We start from the raw sequence: 6,948 nt of genomic DNA on the forward strand, positions 1-6,948 counted from the left end.
AAACAATATCTATGTTTTCACTCTGATATTAAATATAGAATTCATCCTAGTATGCTCTATGTTTAATTGAATCTAAATATTTTCATCCCATTCATTTCACAAATGCTCTAAAGATCCAAAAGCCTGCCTACCTTGCCCTGTTACATCTATTTTGACATTATTGCATATGATCACCCTAAGACTTATGAATCCATTTACTAATGGATTGTCCTTGCTGTTTCAACCAAATCTTTGAAAAAACCAAACTCACAACTCACAACTAGCCTAATATTTTAAATCAACAAATATAAATCATATAGATAGATCCCTCTTTGAAGTTGGAAGGCCTAGATCCAATCTTCCAAAATTGTTTTGTGGTTACCTCTGGGCTTCTCTCACAACCTTGGGAAATTACGAAGTGATAATAAGGGGGACCTGAATTTCAATCATGTTTTAAAGCTCAACAAAAAGGAAACAATAAGAGATTTGCCAAAAATTACCAATCCAAATAATGCAATTTGGAAGTCATGCCAAATGGGGACTCTGAGCTTGAGTGTTTTTCAAAACAAAAGAACGTTCATCCACCAACAGACCATTACAATTAGTTCATACTGGTTTATGTGGACCATTAAGAATAGAGGCTCCAAGTGGTGAGAGATACTTCATGTTGATTATTGATGATTACACTAGACTTGGGTTTCATTTCCAAGGGAAAAATAAGAAGCATTTGAAAAGTTCAAAATCTTCAAAGCTTTAGATGAGAATCAAACGAGTTGCAATATAAAGCTTGTAAGGTTAGACAAAGGTGGATAATTTAATTCAAATGATTTTGAGGGATTTTATGAAGAAAATGGCATAAAAATACAATCTACAATTGTAGACACCCGTCAACAAAATGAAATAGTTGAAAGGCGAAACAAATTAGTGCGACAAATGGAAATAGAAATGATGAATGAAATAAATCTACCATAAACATATTGGGTTGAAGTTATACATAGAACAATCCATATTTTTAACAAAGAAAATCTAAGGCCAAACAGTGACAAGACACCTTACAAATTGTGGCATGGAAAACCAACATCAATAAAACGCTTCAATTTTTTTGGAAATGAATGCTACATAAAATAAAATGATGGAAAACCGGGTAAGTTTGATGTTAGAGATGATGAAGGAATATTCTTATGTTATTCAACAAAGAGCAAGGGCTATAGATGCCATAATAAAATGTTACACAAAATACTTGATTGTGTTGATGTAAAAGTTGATGAGGAATTACCTTTCAAAAGCAAGCAAATAGGATTCATTAATACACCCAGTCAGAATGTTAGTGAACGGGAAGAAGAACCACTTGAAGGATCAGGAAAGGAGGAAGAAAAAGAGGTAGAATACACTCATTCAAAACCTCCCTCAAGGTATTTACAAAATAAGCATATCGAAAGTCAAATTCATGGTAATAAGGACGAATTTAAAATAAGAATAAAACTAGTTCACTTCTAGTCAGGTAGAGATTGCCATTCTGTCCATGATCAAACCCAAAAAAAATTCTTAAGAAATCCAAGATAAACATTGAATAAATGCCATGAATGAGGAATTTGATCTAATAGAGAATAATTAGACTCGGGAATTGACTCCAAGACCAACATGTAAAAATGTCGTAGGTACAAAATGGGTTTTCAAGAACAAATTAAATGAAGATGGACAAATTATCAGAAATAAAGCCAAATTAGTATGCAAAGGATATGGTTAGGTAGAGGGATTGGATTTTGAAGAAACATTCTCTCTTGTAGAAAGATTAGAAACAATTAGAATGTTCTTAGCTTTTGCGTGTCATAATAATTTTGAAGTATATAAGATAAATGTGAAATCATTGTTTGTGAATGGAGAAATTAAAGAAGTGTATATAGAATAGCCTAAAGTCTTTCAACTATCATACAATCCTGATGATGTATGTAGATTGAAAAAGGAACTATACGGAATCAAGCAAGCTCCAATGGCATGGTACTCTAGAATAGAAAAGTATCTATAGCAAAAAGGCTTCAAGAGAGGAACAACTGACAACAATTTATATATAAAATATGATAATGATAATCTTTTGGTTGTTATTATTAATGTTGATGATAGAATTTTTAGTAGTAATAAAGATTCACTAAAACAAGGATTTGTAACTAAAATTAAATTTGAATTTGAAATGTTTATGGTTGGATAACTCTCATTCTTTCTTGGTTTACATATTACACAAAATCCAAAATGCATGCTCATCTCCCAACGAAAGTATCTAAAAGAAATGTTGAAGAAATTCAGAATGGAGGAATTCTCACTTGTCAACGCGCCTATGATCATTGGATGTAAATTAAATAAAGATGATGAATCACTTGAAGTTGAAAAAAATTGTATAGATCAATTATTGGGAGTTTGTTCTACCTAATAGCATCATGATCAGAAATTATGCTAGCTATTGGGCTATTAGCAAGGTACCAATCAACGCCCAAGCAAAGCTACCTGTTAGCAACAAAAATAATTTTCAGATATTTAAAAGGTAAAATGGACTCTGGACTATTGTATCTAAAGGGAAATAACTTCTTACTAACAAAGTATATGGATGCTAACCAGGCTAGTTGTATATATGATAGAAAGAGTACAATAAGTGGTGCTTACTTTCTAGGAGATTCATTGGTAGCGTGGTCCAGAAAAAAAACAAACCTCTGTCTCACTATCTACTACGAAAGTTGAATACATAATATCTATTGTGTGTTGCACCTAGGTATTGTGGATGAAGAAGACACTCCAAGAAATGAAGGTAACATATGATGAACCAATTCCCATTAAATGTGATAATACAAGTACCATAAGTATATCAAAGAAGCTTGTTCATTCAAAAACCAAGCATTGTAAACTGTTAACAAGCGCGAGAGAAACCACTAATAATGGCAATGGTCCTCAAGGTACTATCAGCACAATTCACGGAATGTGAATACAAGAACTGAAGTCGAACACCCGTGAAATCACTCGATCAAAAGCCAATGATGTGAACTTGTCATCGAGTGCGAAGAACATGACATTAAGGCATGTAAGCTCTAAGGTACTAGAAGGGAGTCTCTCGATCAACTTCCCATATAATGAGTTGAAGTCGACGTAAAGTGACCATGTCGAAGCAGGGCCATAATGAATCCCACATCATCGACACGAGACGAGGGGATGCAAAATGATCTTGGATGATAAAGATAATTAGAGGTAAGTGTAACTGCAGAAGTCTTGAACATATCGGTGACACAACTGGAAGTTTGGCAGCTTTTGGATCCATGGGATCGGTGGTCACAATGACAAAGTAGAGATCAGATGGAAGGAAAAAAATGAATGGCCCAAACCCAGGAAGGTTAATGATGTAGAGGAACATGTCCCAACCCGACACAAAGCAAAAGTGTCATGTTCAAGAGTAAGCTGCCGACACAACTCGATAGATTTCCAAATTTTCCCCCACCATTTATGGCAAGTACCCCACTTATTTTTTAATCGCAAGTTTGAAAGGGATAGCATATGCTTGCACTGTAAGTTCATCCTTCGGACAAATCCGACCTAGTAAGTTTAACGAGCCCTATGAAGGAGAAGCTCGTGTTCGTCATGGTGACAAATCCGATGTCGTTTAATAGTTTAACGAGTCCGACAAAGGTGTAACTTGGTATCTTTTTCATGTTTAGAGAGTTTGAAAAAGACACATAAAAGAAAACTCAACATGGTCCCTTTTCGTACGTTTGTGTCTCTCGAGCCCAAAAAGGTAGAAAACAATACATGAGAGAACCGCTTGACCATTTCAGCCAAGGGGTACCTTTTTCGTAAATAGTGCCTCCTAGCCCGAAAAGGGGTAAACTTATATCGGGCGCATGACGTTTCGCATCCATTAACGAGTTCAAAACGACAAGGGCTCGGCCATATTTTCATTTTTAAAAGGACGGAAAAGAGCTGAAAGCAGACCCCCCATTTTTATTCTCTTTAACGAGTCAAAAAGGGAAAAAATACTCGACAATATATTAAAATGAGTTTAATGAGTCAAGAAAAGAGCTGAAATGTGACTCATTGCCATCGCCGAACATTCATCACCTGTTGTTGCACAAGTAAGGTAAAGTGTATTATCGAGTCCTTAAGGTAAAATAGGTCAAAAATATTTACAAAACCTGATATTTTCATGAAAAATGAATAAAAATGGGAAAAGTAAATATATTTTTACCATTTACAATTTTACCTTTGCAGTGAAGACTTTTTACCCACTTTTGCCCTAGTTTTTCTGGAGCAGATTACGAGAGATCTGGAAGGTCAATCGATGAGCCGTTAGTTCCAGGTAACAGCTGAAATCCTAAGCTCCATTTTCATGCTATTCATTTATATTTTTAGCCATTTTTTAAGGATTTTTAGGGGGTTTTTGAGAAATTTCTTTGCCCTCGATCGATGCAATTTTCGAGCACGGGATCGCGCCGGCCGAGGGTTATTTGCATAACCATCTGCGCTGACCGGTGCGACTGTTTCTAAAATAGGCGCGTTGGCACCGTGGATAGGGAAAAATCATCTTTCCTCAAAAACTGACCATTAAAACTTGAATTTTATGTGTCAAAATTGATCATTGACTTAAATAAATGGCTTTTGCAGGAGAGAAATTGCCAAAAATGGTGGATTGGAAGGAAAGAGAACACAAAGAGGTTGACACCCAGGCATTGAACGATCCAAATTTCCTGGAGGCTTTGAGGGCTTGCAGGCTCCTCAAATTTTTCCTTACACCAGGGATGCGGGCCCAGCCCGAGCTGCTTCGATACTTGATAAGCCTTTGGGACATCAATCACGAGATTTTTGTCATTGGGGACCAGGAGCTGGAGTTGACAACTTCAGATATCTACTTCATCATTGGACTGTCTCACAGAGGTGAGCTAGTGAACTTGTATGGGTCACGTCCAGTCGGGGCAAGCATATCTTCCCTGCTTGTCGAACATTGTCCTGAGGCCTTGAAATCCAAGAGTGGGAAGATAGATATTTCTAGTGTGTGGGATTTGACACTGAGGGTGCTTCTATTGACTATCAACAGAGTGGCGGGGTCCCAAGTGGAACATGAGACTAACAAGTCGAAGTTCCTTTATGCTATTGACTGCACAGCTCCTACGATCTTCAACTGGGCAGAGGCCATGAAGATGAACATCAAGTGCCAGTTGTCCAAGGCCAAGGCGAGGAATCTGAAGCAATTTGGCTTCAGATCAGTACTTGTGACCTTCTTCCTAGAATGAGTACCACTGTTCTAGTATCAGTTGACTGAGGTTGATCCTCCTATGCCACGTGATCCGTGAATGGCCCGCTGGAGTCGTTTGATGCCCAGGATCACTGGGGGTCAGCATATGTCATACCGACTGACATTCTTCTCATGGCTATGATGACAGAAGATTGTTGTGGAGGATTGGCCGTACAGTGGCATTGATTTCTATGGAGACCCAGATATGCCCTTACTAGATGGAGAGGACTTCGATGACGAAGGTAAAAAATCAAATTTTTGATTTTGATGTTTTTTAATTGTTTTTGGTATATGCATGCTTATAACATTTCTCTTGTTTATGTAGATGTTGGACCAGAGCATCTAGCCGGGATGTCCCTGATAGCCAAGCACATCCCCCGTCCTATTAATGTTGTCGCCCCTTATCAGGAAGGGAGCGATAATGAGGAGGAGATCACGAGGAACCTCGAGGGGTTGACTCATGGTATCCCGGAGTATGCTCGGATAGGAGACATGCCTCGGCAGTACCAGAGGCACACAGTGGGAGTCTCAGATCGGATCCGCCGACTGTTGAGTCATGTTGCATGAGCTATCTCATGCTATCATGACCACCATGATGAGTAGTTCCTAGGTCTAGTACTTACATATTTTTTGAGGCTTGTATGCCACAGATGTATGAGCCCTGTGAGCCGCCGAGGTTATTAGAAAAACACATATTATTTTTTGGGTTTTGATGTATCAAACATTCACACACACACACACACACACACACACACACACATATATATATGTTGTATTTTCCTGTCTATTATGGTACAAATGGTTTGTCTTATCTTTCACATGTTTCATAAATGTCTATCCAACACGTAATTAGCTAATGCATCTGTCAATGTATTCATGCATCTAGGAATATGATGATATGTAATATAATCAAAATGTCTTTCCAATAGACGAATATGGAGATACATTCGTAATATTTGAGGGTTCCTGATGGAATATTTCCCATTGAGTTGAAGGACGACAAGCTGTGAATCCAGGTTGACAACCAATTCCCTGATGCCCAGGGTGATGGCTTCTGACAACAGTTTGATGACCGCATTGTATTCAACAATGTTGTTGGTTGTACGACCTAGGTAGATACCTTGAAGGTCAATCAACTCACCATTAGGGTTATAGATAGCCCATGCCATGGATGATAGGTTTCGGGTACTTCGGCAAGCACCATCGGTGAAACCAACATGAGGAGTGCAAACATCTGCAAAGCAAGAAAAACATAGTAAACAGGAAATTTGTTTGAAAACTATCACACAAAACCACGCTGTACAAAAATGAATCACACACTAATGTACATAAGTAACCATGCAAGATGACCTAAGCATAGTACTTTTTGAGGTAAAGCCCGTTTCAGGGCTTATCGAGAGGATTTCCTTCATAATCAATAAGCTCATAGGCTCCTTTCTGCAAAACACATTTTACAATATAGGGCCCATGCCACATAGGTTTGAACTTGCCTACCCCTAGCTTATCGTTAGCTTGGTCATATAGTAGGACCAAATCACCCTTAGAGAAAGCGTGAGGGGAGATCGACTGATCGAAATGGGATTTGACCCATTTCTTTTGTGCTTCGATGACCAAGGTAGCGAGACGGTGAGTCTCGTCTAGTCATTCTAAATATAAGAGGAATTCCTCTTGAGGTGATGTTTTGGGGAGGATTTCAACAACTA

The sequence above is a fragment of the Pinus tabuliformis genome, chromosome X (genome assembly GCF_031772625.1).
Source record: "Pinus tabuliformis cultivar Carrire ecotype Pingquan chromosome X, CPIR1, whole genome shotgun sequence".
In the NCBI taxonomy this organism is placed as follows: Eukaryota; Viridiplantae; Streptophyta; class Pinopsida; order Pinales; family Pinaceae; genus Pinus; species Pinus tabuliformis.